This window comes from Colossoma macropomum, unplaced genomic scaffold (assembly GCF_904425465.1).
Source record: "Colossoma macropomum unplaced genomic scaffold, Colossoma_macropomum, whole genome shotgun sequence".
In the NCBI taxonomy this organism is placed as follows: Eukaryota; Metazoa; Chordata; class Actinopteri; order Characiformes; family Serrasalmidae; genus Colossoma; species Colossoma macropomum.
The window spans coordinates 37,533,926-37,547,428 of NW_023494793.1; the positions used below are offsets into that span (position 1 = coordinate 37,533,926).

At 41.5% G+C, this 13,503-nt stretch overlaps 1 protein-coding gene across 2 annotated transcripts in view; it reads right to left on the bottom strand.

Moving 5' to 3' along the window:
* Positions 1 to 12,469, bottom strand: part of LOC118813873 (plexin A3) — a 202,174-nt gene extending 189,705 nt beyond the window's left edge. The window contains exon 1 of one of the 2 annotated variants that reach the window (XM_036579464.1): positions 12,298 to 12,469. The gene's annotated coding sequence lies outside the window, so the exon portion shown is untranslated. Of the gene's footprint in view, positions 1 to 10,235; positions 10,593 to 12,297 lie in introns of those variants that run through there. The other variant, XM_036579465.1, reaches the window with a different exon arrangement.
* Between the last annotated feature and the right edge of the window lie 1,034 nt (positions 12,470 to 13,503).

Here is a 13,503-nt window from a genome sequence, read left to right on the forward strand (position 1 = left end):
CTGACACTGATGAATTAGCATTTCAATGAGAACAATCAGGAGCAGGAGAACCTAGTGGACCCTAGTATGAGATTAAAAACACTATGTTGTGTGAAAATCAAATTTACAACATTTTGCACTTCCCCAGTGGGAGTCAATCAGCCAAGATGTGTTTGGTGCCCAAATTTGTATTCTTTAGTTTGAAACTAGAGCTACAAGCTTACATTTCTAACAAACAACATAACTCAATAGTCACCCAAAATTGTTTTAGCCATTTTTATATTTCATTATATATGTTTATGTCGTGAGGATGTATGTACAGAAAAGATTTTTGTGACTATCGACTAGTATTTCTAAGCTACATTAGCCACGTAGCTCTAGCACCAAAATGAGGAAATTTTGGACGTGAAACAAGTCTTGGCTGATCGGCTACTTCTGGGGTAAGTCAAAAATAAATTGGATTTACACAATTATTCTATTAACGCTTCACTCTGAGAAATAATCATTTTGTGTTCATTTAGTTAATACATACGTTTTAGGTTAAAAATATTTTGCTTTTCAAATTGTCTATAGATCTCTGATGCTCAGCATCATTTTGCAGTCAGCAGCATGTCCATACAAGGAACTCACCATATAAGGTATTATGTGAGTACTGTGTGTTTTTTTCTCAATGGGGAAAATGAATAACACCAAAGATCGCTGTTATTGTGCTTTGTGGTAAACAAAAATGTTCCAAAGCTGAAACGTTTGGTCCTGCATACAATCTTCCTCCAAACATCACTGTATTCGTAGTTAAATTACAAATACTGCTACATACATGCGATAAGCAAGCTAAGTGCTGGGCATTAAAATGACAATGCATGAAAGTAAATGTAATGCTATAATTCAACTCTATTATATAACAATACCAGCTACCCATAGCCTCTATTGCCAAAGCCACTTAACCACCACATCTGGGAAATGTGGTGGTTAAGTGGACTTGTGATTTCAACTCAATCCGCATGACTGTTAGCTTGTTTGAAGCAATCATCATATTTAGACAATTCAACAACCTCATAAATCAAAGGATCCAGTGACATTCAGAGGAAAGAATGTACGTAGAACAAAAATCTATAGACGATATTTTTTAACATAGTGATTTTCGTGAATGGCCTTCATTCTCCATATAAAGAGAAAAGGCTTCGACACAAAGTCCCTTATATGGGCATGTAGACAATTACAAACTGATGACAAGACTTCAGAGGTCCACTGGGCTATTTGTTGTATTGCAAAAGGTAGTTTTCCCCAAGCAGGTAGGTAGGTAGATAAACAGACAGATAGATTCTTATTTCTATATTACTTGTATTCTACATTGTGTGACAAAGGGCCTGCCATACACATTACAGAAAGGAGAGAGAGAGAGAGAGAGAGAGTGAGAGAGAGAGAGAAAAAGAGAGAAAGAGAGAGAGAGAGAGAGAGAGAGAGAGAGAGAGAGAGAGAGAGAGAGAGAGAGAGAGAGAGAGAGAGAGATCACTAGTCCACCTAATCAAGGACTCCAAAACACTGGTCTCTTCACACCACTTTTGTAATGAGGGTCAACAGCACTTGATTAGAAGAGAGAAGGAGGGGGGTGAAAAACGAAATTGCTCTCTTCACGGGATTAGGAAGCCATTCTGTGTCTCTTTCACTCAGTCTCACACACACACACACACACACACACACACACACACACACCCCAACCATGCTGAGACTAAGCACCGGCTTAGGCAGACGATGAAAATATCAAAAGAGCAAAAGATCTGATTTCTGCAAATCTTCCATATTTGTAGCTTCGCGTAATCCGTTTAGAACTAGTTTTATTCATTTTTATGCTTTCCTCCAATTTAGTTAGAGTCATTTCCTGCAGCAATGGGCCTACAGCCACTACACAACAATACCAGCATTCTGCTTTCTCTGATGTGTACAAAACCCACTGTGGGACCATGCAGGTACACAGGTGAATGGCACATTGCAATGGGAGAAAGAAAGAATCGCTGCCTTTCTAGCTTCTTGTTGTGAACACGGCCAAATCATGGTCTCATACCATTCCAGCCAATGACAGCACGTCCAACTGCACTCTTCGTAGCCCTCCAGGTGGCACATGGCACAACTGGGATTTGAACCTGAATCCCCATAGCCTGTCAATGTAACACACAGAGGGACTTAGCCTGGCATGTGTTCAGATTTTTTCCATTCCCAACCTTCAGTGAAAACCCAGGGCTGTTTATTTTCACCCTGCCGAGTTTGCCGACTCATTCACTCGTGAACTCAAGGCTGCAGTTTCTGCTTTAAATGTCTCTTCCGTCATCAATGCACAGAATTTGCTGACTGCAATAACACAGGCATGATGAATGTATGGTTTAGATGTATGTGTGTTCGTAGATGCCCTTCACACGTCCAAGTCTAATTCACAGGCAAAAACTCTCTTCTCCTTTTTGGGGGATATTTGCATGTGCTTCCTCCGAGGCATAAATAGTGCCACTGCATCTTTCCAAACTGTTGCTCACGTGTAATGTCACTGGACAGCTCAACACGCTTGGAGGAGAATGCTAATGGTGCATTCACGTTTGCAAATGTTCCATTGTTTTCAACAGAGGCACAATAGAAAAGTCTGCCACCGCAAGCAGCAATGGTCAGCAGACTGCAGCGGTAAGCGAGACGCTCCATCTAAAGTTCCATTTTACCAAGTTTTTTCGTCAACCGAAGCGGCAGAATAAGCCTAATGATGTTTTGTTTGGGAGCCATGGACACCAAATGTCTTGTTGTTGAATTCCAGACAAACTCATTATTATACAACAAAAATAAAACAGTACAGAGCGTCTTCCTGCCTTTGTCCACCTTAAATAAACAGTCTGCATATCCTGCGGTAAGCGTACCATCATTTTTCTAAGCTGTATTGTCTCCAGGCTTTTTATTTTATTGTTCTGTTTTAAAATAGTAGGTTATGAAAAGGTACAAAAGGTAATTAAGGTTCACAATTAGACCTTAAAACCGCTGTTGTACCTTTAAGGGGACATTTACACTGTTTGTACTTTGATGAACAAAGAAATGTACCTGCACAGAACCTTTATTTCTAACAGCGTACTTCTCACTAGAGCCTTTCTGATCATACAAATCAAAAATAAGCATTTCCACAGCAACGTAAATTGATTTCGGAATGTGTGCACACATTCGGAAACTATCACAGTGCATCAACCAATAAAGACAGCATGGAGGTTCTCATATACAGCGACAGGAAACATGGAAGAACATGGGATCACACAAAAGAACATTGAAAGCTCCAATTCCACATGCTGATCCATTTTACTATGGATATGAACACCTACTATTCTGGGGGTAGACTGTAAGAGGACAAAGACAAAGGCTCTGAATGGATCACTGACAGGGTTAAAGGCCGGTCATGTGAAGAACCTGACTTGCCTGGTTAGAAAGGTTTTTGCTTTCGCTCAGTCTCCTGTCTCCACATCTTGATGTCGAGTTCTGTAATGCTGATGCAGCCACTGACAGACTAACAATTTTCACATAGCTCTCTTTCAGTGGGTGTATCTGCAGACAGAAATGATGGTGCGTGAAAACTACAGCTCAGTGGTCTTTGCATGTGTCAGGATTGATGTGAACTGGCACTATACGGGGCATTCTTCACATAACGTTAATACTTCTCTCATGGCTATTCTTTTTCTGTGCAAACACGGTTACAGACGCCAAAAAAAATGCAAAGTAAAATAAAATCTCACTCATTTGATACAAGAGACTGACAAGGCCCCAGGCAATTATTATAAACTGTAAGTTTTGGCAAGACGACGCCGTGACTTGTGTTTGGTGAGGTACTCCATCTTCTAGCACACCGCCTGACTGTGTTTCGAATTAGTCAAAGAAGGTCAAGGCCTCCATATTGACATAAGAGCTAAAGTTTGCAATAAATACATTGTGCAACAGCTCTCCGATGACCAGTGAGACAATAGTCCTGAGCAATGTGAACTCCAAGGGTCAACAGAGGCCTGCGAGGGGAATCAGTGCAAGTACTCGGATTGCTTCCTCTTTTCTGTTATGCTGGTGTTCGGTGTCATCCTGCAGGAGACTGGGGTCGGCCTTTCTGTTTACTTTGGTCCTGTCACTCCTCAAACCAGTGTGAAGAACCAAGTGAAGTGAGGAGTGCACGTTCTTCACAGCTACAGCACATTTGAGAATGTACAGGAACTGAAAATAGGCAGAACACTCAATTTAAAACATACCATCACCATCACCACAAAAACTCACTTCTCCAAAATGGTAATTTCATAGGAGAGGGATAAAATTGTTTGAGGTAACTAAGTTTTTTAAGATCATTTCTATTCTTTTTAACATGAAACGTATGTAAAGGGAAGCTGGCATTTCCAAATGGTGTAAATTAACAATATCTAAGGTTTTGATATGACAGCTACAGTGCAGAAAATCTTGTTTTTTTTTTTTCACAGTTTATTTGCTCTAACACCCATGAGTCAAACACAATGCCCACAGGCCAGATCCAGTCTGCGACAAAATCCTATCCGTCCTGCAAAAGTGTTTTAATTTTTATATTAGCCTGTTTCACAGTGCGCTGCACTACAGTCCCCAGCATGCACTGCAATGTAATGTGTGCTCTGACTCTCCTACCCCAACAACAATCTTTGGGACGTGGTTACACCTCAGTTCTACACATTTCTATGCAATTCCACAGCAGTCATGTCACCAAATACACTAACTGCATTTCAGCTGCAGTTCAACCAATATAGACACCTAACATCAGCTCAGCAGCTCAGAAATTGAGCTTAAGTATTAATGAACATGTAGCAAAGAAAGGATGCCAGGGGTCTAGTTCAAGCAAATAGGTAGGTTTAAAAGACTGAGCTCCTGGGGACGTTTACATTTTGAAATTTTCAAGTATTCATGTAATATAAAACATTTTTTCTCAGGCCCACAGATTTGTTAAGATTTTTAAATACGGCCCCATTAGTGGTTGAGTTTGACACCCCTGCCCTAATGGAATGTAGTAATTTCCAGTTACCAAGTTCAATTTTGCTCTAAAACATCACATTTCTTTATTGAACCGAACTCTAGACAGCACTGTAACAAAAACCAGACTAAAAGCGCTGATCTGGGCTCAGTTATTGCCCCTCACAGCCTAACAAGTAGTTATATGGATATGAATGCCTGATCCTTGATCGGCACTCACAGCTCCAATTGCAAAGCCACTCTTCCACTCCTTTTCTTCAACACAATGAAGGTACAGCCTGCTGTAGCCTCTGCCATGATCCAGAGAGCGGGTTATGTCTTCATACTGTCCTTATCGCTTCCATCAGTGTGTGCGAAGCTTAGTCTAATAACCTTTTTCCTGCCATATGTTTGAGGAGAGAAAGAAAAATCCACCTGTCCGCACCAAAGAAAAACAAAAGATCTCATTAGAGATACCAGCGAGGGCTGATCCTTCTACAGGGAGGCGATGAGACCAACATCAGAGCAGGAGGAGGATATAAAGCTAGGTGAAATATGTCATTTATACCGGTATACCAATAGTAGTCTCACGCAACATTATTGATTTTTTGGTTTAGAGGTATTGACAGATATATAACAAAAGCTATGTACGTCATTTGCTGGGTCCAGTACAAAGACACTCTAAAGGTGTTGGTATTGGCAGATAATTAGAAAACAATTATCAGCACTGGACAGATGTCCAAATTTCAATGATATTTCGGACTAACGTTTGATGATACATTTATTGTAATCCGAAAACTCAGAAAGTTCAAATGGCACTGGGCTACAGTGCTAAAATATCTGTATTTTATTCATTTTTCTGCATTTATGACACTACAGAATTACAGTATTACATTGCTCCACAATGGTAATCCAGGTAAATGTGGTCTCAGTTACTATAATTTATATTTTATACATTTTTATGTATTGGCATGATGGAAAATATCAAATATCAGCATCAGCGCACAATTTTTTGTGTCTGTTTATTGTTTACAACACTGTGCAAGGTCTCCTTTGGTGTAAACAGAATAGAAAAAAAACAGTCCAAATAAAACGATCCATCTTGGGTTTGTAAGAGGTTTCTACCATAAAATGGCAGTAACCAGCAATCACTATATTAACGCAATATCATCATGCTTTACATTATCATGCTTTACATTATCAACAATATCACTGTGATTTACTTGAAAAGCAATTTTATCGATACCACCCTGCACTACACAGAGAAAGAATGACAGGCAGAAACCATCAGAGATAGACGGATAGAAAAAAGAGACAGAGAAAGGGGCTGACTAAGAGAGAGAGAGTCAGGCGAGTGAGCACAGACAGTAGCTATTGTTCAGCGATCACCACCTCCAGTGACTCCACATGGCAGCTCAGCTCAAAGCTCACTCACAGGATGAGGGCATGCCGGCGCCGTTTGATCCCACCCCAGAAAACTGACAAAAGGAGGAGAGAAGCCGCAAACGACTCTCTGCCATTCCAGCGTCCAGCCCCGGACCCTGGCACTCGCAGACAGACCACTAAACATGGAACTGTTACCAATAACCACTCAGTACGTAAATAAGTAAGGAGCAATTACCAGTTTTAATGATAAACTACAGTGTAAAAAACAATGATCATCACCCCATTTCCAATTCGAATACACTAATTACTATATATGATTACTATCTTTTTAAAAATGCTTGCTTACACAGTTAGAATCTGAACAGTTGTTTACAGATTGTTTTTGGTGTTATAAATAGACATGGCTTGCGGGTATTTATATATGGCATATAGATATTGATAGTTAGCAACCCCGGGGGGCTATCAGAAGAAATTGCTGGATTGGATATCAGATATGAGAGGGAAAAAGAATGAATCTGGCCTGAAATGGCACGGTCACATTATTTGTCATGTTGTTGGTTGTTTATTTCTTCCTGTGGGGTAGTGCACTATTTTTAAAGTGGTCTTTCAAGTGTTCTTAAGCAAAGACAATGGTTATACAGACCTGTATACACTCAAAGAACCACATGAATGGTTCTTTGCGTGGTCAAACTGCTCCTCTCTATGATGGAAAAGCTGTTGTATAAGGTTTTAAAAAGAACATTAAAATGGTTATATAAAGAAACAAAGGGTTCTGCTAAGTCACAGTACCTTTTTTGATACTTTAGAACCCTTTTTGCTATTAGTGGGGTGTTCTAAAGCTCAGTAGCTTTCTATCAGATCAGAAGCAGCATTGGGAATCAGTATTAGCAAAAGAAAAAGTGGTATTGCGCCCTCTCTAAGGCTACGTTCACATTATAAGCCTCCTTGCTGAAATCCGATTTTTTGCTCAAAACCCATCTTTGACACAATGGTTCACAATCGTTTAGATAAGCGATTAAAATCAGTCATTAATGTGAACAAAACAACGTCCTGAAATGACCCACGTGTGCACATCCTACTCAGTAACGGCACGGATACGTATCTGATCTAGGACCACATATAAAGGGGCTCAGATTTGCATGTCCACACAGCCCTGAAAACATCAGATCTGAGTCACATTAGGGCAAAAAATCGGATTTGTGCCACTTCAACCTGGTAATGTGAACATAGCCTAATTTTAAACGGATCCCAAGTAAAAAGCTTACAAATTTCAAAGCTGAGGATGATTTCAATGTGTATTTGTGCATTTCTTAACAATACCAAACTATGACAGCCATTGCACTGGTCACTGATATCATGAAAGGAAATTCTTACACAGTCTCAGTCCTGCAGATGACACGCGCCGACTAACCTAAGTGATGGATGACCAAATGACCTTTCGCGTGAGTGTCTGCCTGCAGGCAGTGAGGCTACACTGACATTAACATCTCACAGCACAGAGGGTCACTGTATGTGTTGATACAAGAGAAATCTGTCAGGATGAACTTCGTGAAGGAGTGATTCAGCCAGCAGGGAGGGTGATGTCATCACTGAATGATTTAATCACCCATTTGCTGGTGAGCACACAGTCAGAGTAGTGAATGAATGAAATGAATGCTTTGAAACACACTTAAAAAAGATGGCTCTTCAAAGGTTCCTTGGTAAAGGCAATGGTTATATATCTATTTAGAACCATGAGTTCTATACAGAACCATTTGCATGCGTAAATGGTTCTTTGAATGGTGAAATGGTTCTTCAGATTGTGTTGTATACAGTTCTTTTTGAAAATGGTTCTATATAGCAACAAAAAAAGTGTTCTGCTAACGTTGTGATGCCAAGCCTGTAACAATAGAAGAACCCTTTTTTGGTGGTATATAGAAAAGGTTCTGTATAAAACAATATACAACACATTCTCCATCAGTCTAAAGAACTCATGGTCCTAAATAAATCATTCCTTTAACTAAAGAACCCTTCTCTTTTAAGCATGAATGTACCGGTTCCAGCATGTTCTTTGGCATTCAAACATATCAAGCTTCCCACATGTTCTTACGTCACCTATTAGTTTGGAACATGAAATATAGATATTCAAAGTCATAATAAACTGCAAAAGTATTGTCAGTAAAGCTACAAAGATAATCGGATAGATTGGATAGAACCATGACCACTCAAAGAACCCTTTACATGACTGAAGGGTTCTTGGCATCACAAAGGGATATGTCATGTTGATGGAGAATAAGCTGTAGACGGAAGAATGTTCTATATAGCACTAAAAAGAGTTCTGTTATTGTTACAGTGTCAGGAATATTGCTTCTTTCAGCTGATGATGTTTATACTCTCTTAAGCAAGCAGAGAGAAGAATTACAGATTCCTCTCATCCAGTGTTCCATCTTTTCCAACCAGTTCCTTCTGGGAGATGCTACAGATCTTTAAAAACTAAGACAACACGCTTTAAGAAGAGATTTTTCCAATCGCAATAAGGTTACTACACTCTACCAAGTACACAATATGTAAACAACAACGTAAACAATATACAACATTCAGTTCATCTATATAGAACCATGGGCGTGCTTGAATTGTTCTTTGCAAGCCTGGCACTGTAACAACAGCAGAACCCTTTTAGTGCTATATAGCACCCTTTTCAGAAAAGTTTCTATACAGAACCATCTACAGTACATTCTCCATCGATTTGAAGTACACTTATCATGCAACGGGTTCTTTAAGTGGTCACGGTCCTACACAGAACCACTGTCTTTCCTAAAGAACCCTTGACGATTCATCTTTTTTAAGAGTGTAGTGTATATCATTATAGTCTGCCCATAGGATTTCAATGCACAGATACTAAATGCTGTATATTGCACTGTATATTGTTTTACAGTATATATATTGTATTGTTTGTGTGTTCTGTACTACAACACCGTTGAATTACATCTTGATGCACTAGATATAATTACCACCAACATGTCCTGTGGCAATAAAAGGAATCAATCAATCAATCAATCAATCAAAGCCCTCTGAAAGATTTTTAACAATCCACTTTGTGTGAAATGTTCTGACTAAACATTTAGCGCTATAAAAAGGACAAAGTGGTCGACATGATTTGCATCACGAAGCAGCTTTCTATGTCTATTTTGGTTCCACAGAACACAGTTACTGTACCGTCGCCATGGAGGGCATTAGCCTAACGTTACTCCACACACTTCACTAAAACATCCACTCAGGCTGAAGAAAATTACTTCATTCAAATGTGTACTTGGGTTCCACATGAATAAAATATATCACATCAACACAATTGCTGTCTCTCGGTTTACTTCTGGCTGTATTTGTGTTGATATAATATATTTTATTCATGTGGAACGCTTCAGCACATCTGAATGGAGGACATCCACAGCACTGTTTATATCAGTGTTACGTTTCTGTGAGGAGCAACACGTTAGCTTAGCGTTCTCGCACTTCTGGTTCTTACTCGTGTGTGTTTGAGACGGTAAGACAGACAACGAAGCTCAAGTCAGCTTCTTATTCGCCAGTTTCTTGGTCGAATTTCCCCGTTCCACCTTAAATGGTGCAGCAGTTACATTCTGGCGCCTCAAACTGTAACGAAATGTTCCCGTTCCACCTTAAATGGTGCAGCAGTTACATTCTGGCGCCTCAAACTGTAACGAAATGTTCCCGTTACACCTTAAATGGTGCTGCAGTTACATTCTGGCGTCTCAAACTGTAACAAAATTTCTCTGTTCCACCTTAAATAGTGTAGCAGTTACCTTAACCATTTAAGGTGGAACGGGAACACTCGAACTCGAGCTGGCGCATAAGAAGCTGACTTCAGCTACATTTATATCAGTCAGTCTTACCTCAGTCTGTCTTACCTCAAGCGCCAGAATGTAACTGCTGCACCATTTAAGGTGGACCGGGGACATTCGAACAAGAAGCTGGCGAATATTACACGAACTTCAGCCTCGTCTGGTTTAAGGACAAAAATAGCCTAAATACTCCTTAAACGCTGCGGAGAGTGAAAGAAAACGGCGCGTGCTCCGTTCCAGCTACTGCACGCGACGAACATCCACACATGGAGAACAACACGGAGCTAAACCTGAGGGCGGGGGGGGGCCGTGAGGGGCAGTGGCTTCTGTTCAAATCTGTCTTTATTTCAAAGTATTTCACGCGCGCATCACACGGTGGTGCTTTTAACGCTACATGCATGCGCTGGAAATAATGATGCTCTGAATGTGTATTTAAATGTGCCAAATGGCTGCACGTGAATAAAACGCGCTACAGCACAATTGCTATCGCTTTGATTACTTATTTTGACAAGAACTGTGTTGATGCAGCACATTTTATTCACATGCAAACGTCTGAATCAGACATCATTGCTTTCAGAGCGTGCATATATCATGGATCTTATATACAAGCACTGAGGGAGTATTTAAAGGGGAGTTCCACCGATTTTCAACATTTCTGCATAATTCAATGGTTGAGATGTAAAGTCACTCAGAACGGCTTGATGTGGTAGAGAAACGTACTGACTCAGATTTCTTTACAGTGGTGGTGATGGGAACCAGGGGTCGCCATGCCTACAACGCAAATATTGCCATTTTATTTACTATCCAAAACCAGTGAACCAACACGTGTCTTCTGGGTTTTGTATACAATGTTGCTGTTTTCTTTGGGGACTATTTTGCCTCATAACGCCCTTCATGTATCCCTGCGCCATGAATGGATTAAAATTAATTTATTAAAATACGTTTTGGGACAAAACTTTATCACAGAACTACTGCAAAACAGTGTCTTAGACATCAGACAGTGAATTCATAATCATTTCATGTAGTTACTTCCTGTGAGGGAGCTTTTAGAGGCTAGACGTCTGGTTCCCATCACCACCAGTGTGAACAATTAGGAGCATTTCACACCAAACCACACTGAATGACTTTGTTGATGCCAGCCATTCAATTATGCAGAAATTTTCGGTGGATTCCCCCTTAGATAGATAGATAGATAGATAGATAGATAGTTAGATAGATAGATAGATACTCGTGCAGATGCATGGCTGCTGGAAAAAGCAGGATCAGTTTCAGAAGGACTCGTGCATGAAAATGTGAAAACAGCCTGAATTTCGTGCCGCCATTGCCCACACTATTTATCTCCAAATAACAAATAAGAAACCTATATTTCAGTCACGTGACGGCGCTTCTGGGCTCATACAGATGTGCGCGAGGAGAAACACCTCAGCCTAAAGTGGGCAGCCTGGCACACGAGCCAGCAGCCTGGCACAACTGCCAACCCACCAGCCCTTCAGCGCGCCCCATACCAGCAGGACTTTCTCCAGCGCTGTAACGAATTCAATACAAACCCAAAGGGGAAAAAAGCGTAAATGTTGTTTAAATGAGGAGAAGCGCCAGCCCTTTTCCACACACGCACGCGCGCCCAAGTTTGCATGGAAAACGGCAATGTGCTCCAGCGGCTACAATAGGCGCCGTGTAACGATCTATTGTTGGGAGGCTGGGAGCAAAACACAGCACAACCCCGCGATCTCCACGCTGGTGTTGAGATGCAAAGCAGCAAAGCGCCCACGATTCGACTTCGGTTTGGCACATTCTGATTTTTACAGCCCCTCTTTGTTCTGGAAAGGCCAGCTGGCTGTGGACCGTGTTTATATGGACCCCCATTCCGCCTGCACCAACCGGGTTAAGCATCCGTCCCCCGTCCTTGTTGCAGACTGACGGGGGGCTAAAACCGCTCGTGCAATTTGCCCCAGATCACTTCCATTTGGTCAGAAAAGGCGCGCGCCAGCTGCTCAGCGCTATCAGCTGCAGTCCGAGCTGAAAACACCGAGCATCAGTGAGCGAGCGAGTGAGTGAGTGAGTGAGTGAGTGGGGGAAATCAGTGCCCACCGCGGCTAAGCGTGAGCGTGTACGAGCGGAGAGCACTTACCTGGCTTCAAAGTGCAACAGTTACATCCACAGCTTGTGTTTAAGAGCCCCTGCGAGTCGGAATCTCTCAGCTCGGTGTCCTTCGCGCGGATAAGATTCACGAAAACACGGTGCACAGCGTCCGGACGACGAGGCGAAACCTCATAACCTCAAGAAACCGTCTCGCTTTCTTCAGCGGCGTGGGGACGCGAGCTGGCCCTTTAAAGTGGAACGTACCACTTCGACGGGAGGGGTGGCAGGATTGTACTCGCGGGCTAATTGCGAGCAGATCAAGCACTCACCACAACAAATCGAATGGCACACACGCTTTATAATTTTTGGTTAATGAACCTATCTTAGATAACATTTAATTAGCTGAAGCTGTGCTTTTCGTCGATTGTTTTGTTTTCAAGCAACCCTGTTGTACGAAATGGTGCGCGCCCGCCCTTCATTTAGTATTTTCTACCAACCCAGATGTTGCATAGAGAAGACTGGCTGTGGAGACAGACCGAGATGTCCACGATAGCAACAATAAAGTCTGTGTGGCTCAGGTTTTAAAAAGATTAGACCCATTAAAGTGAAATTGTGATGCTTGAAAGCGTTTATGTTCAATAAAACAGAGCAGCTCAACTGTTTTGGTCGTGCATTTTTAACGTATGAGAGTCACATGGCACATCAGCATGAAATCACTAATCTCATACAGATCAGGTGGGCTGTATTTACAGATAGAAATGCACGAGGGTGTAATGACTTCATTGCTCCCTCATACTGCTAGTCTAAATATGGGTGCACTGAGAGAGCTTCATAGCTTATTTTGAGGAGGACAGGCTGGCCTGCCTGCATGAGATTTGCCCTACGCTGTTATGTGCCAGTAATGAAGTTTGATGTAATCTAGCAGCAAATAGCAAAGCAATCCACTTATTCAAATCATGTGGCCTAGTAAATGGCTGTTTAGGGAAAATGACACTCTACAGTAAACAAATGCAGATTCGGCCGACATAAGTAAGCGGAGAGTCATGGCGAAGGATCTGCGCCTGCAGCGGCTTCAATCAAAAGTGCTAATAGTTATCAGAACGGGCCCGCTAATACACTAGCTCACAGCCAGACGCACTTGGGGGATTCCTGGAAGATTGTTTAGTCCCTCTGTTCTGCGTGTTGAGGAAGGGCTGGTCTTTTGATGATGTGAGGAAGGAGCCTGAGTTGCTAACAAGTACGTCCAATGGCCTAA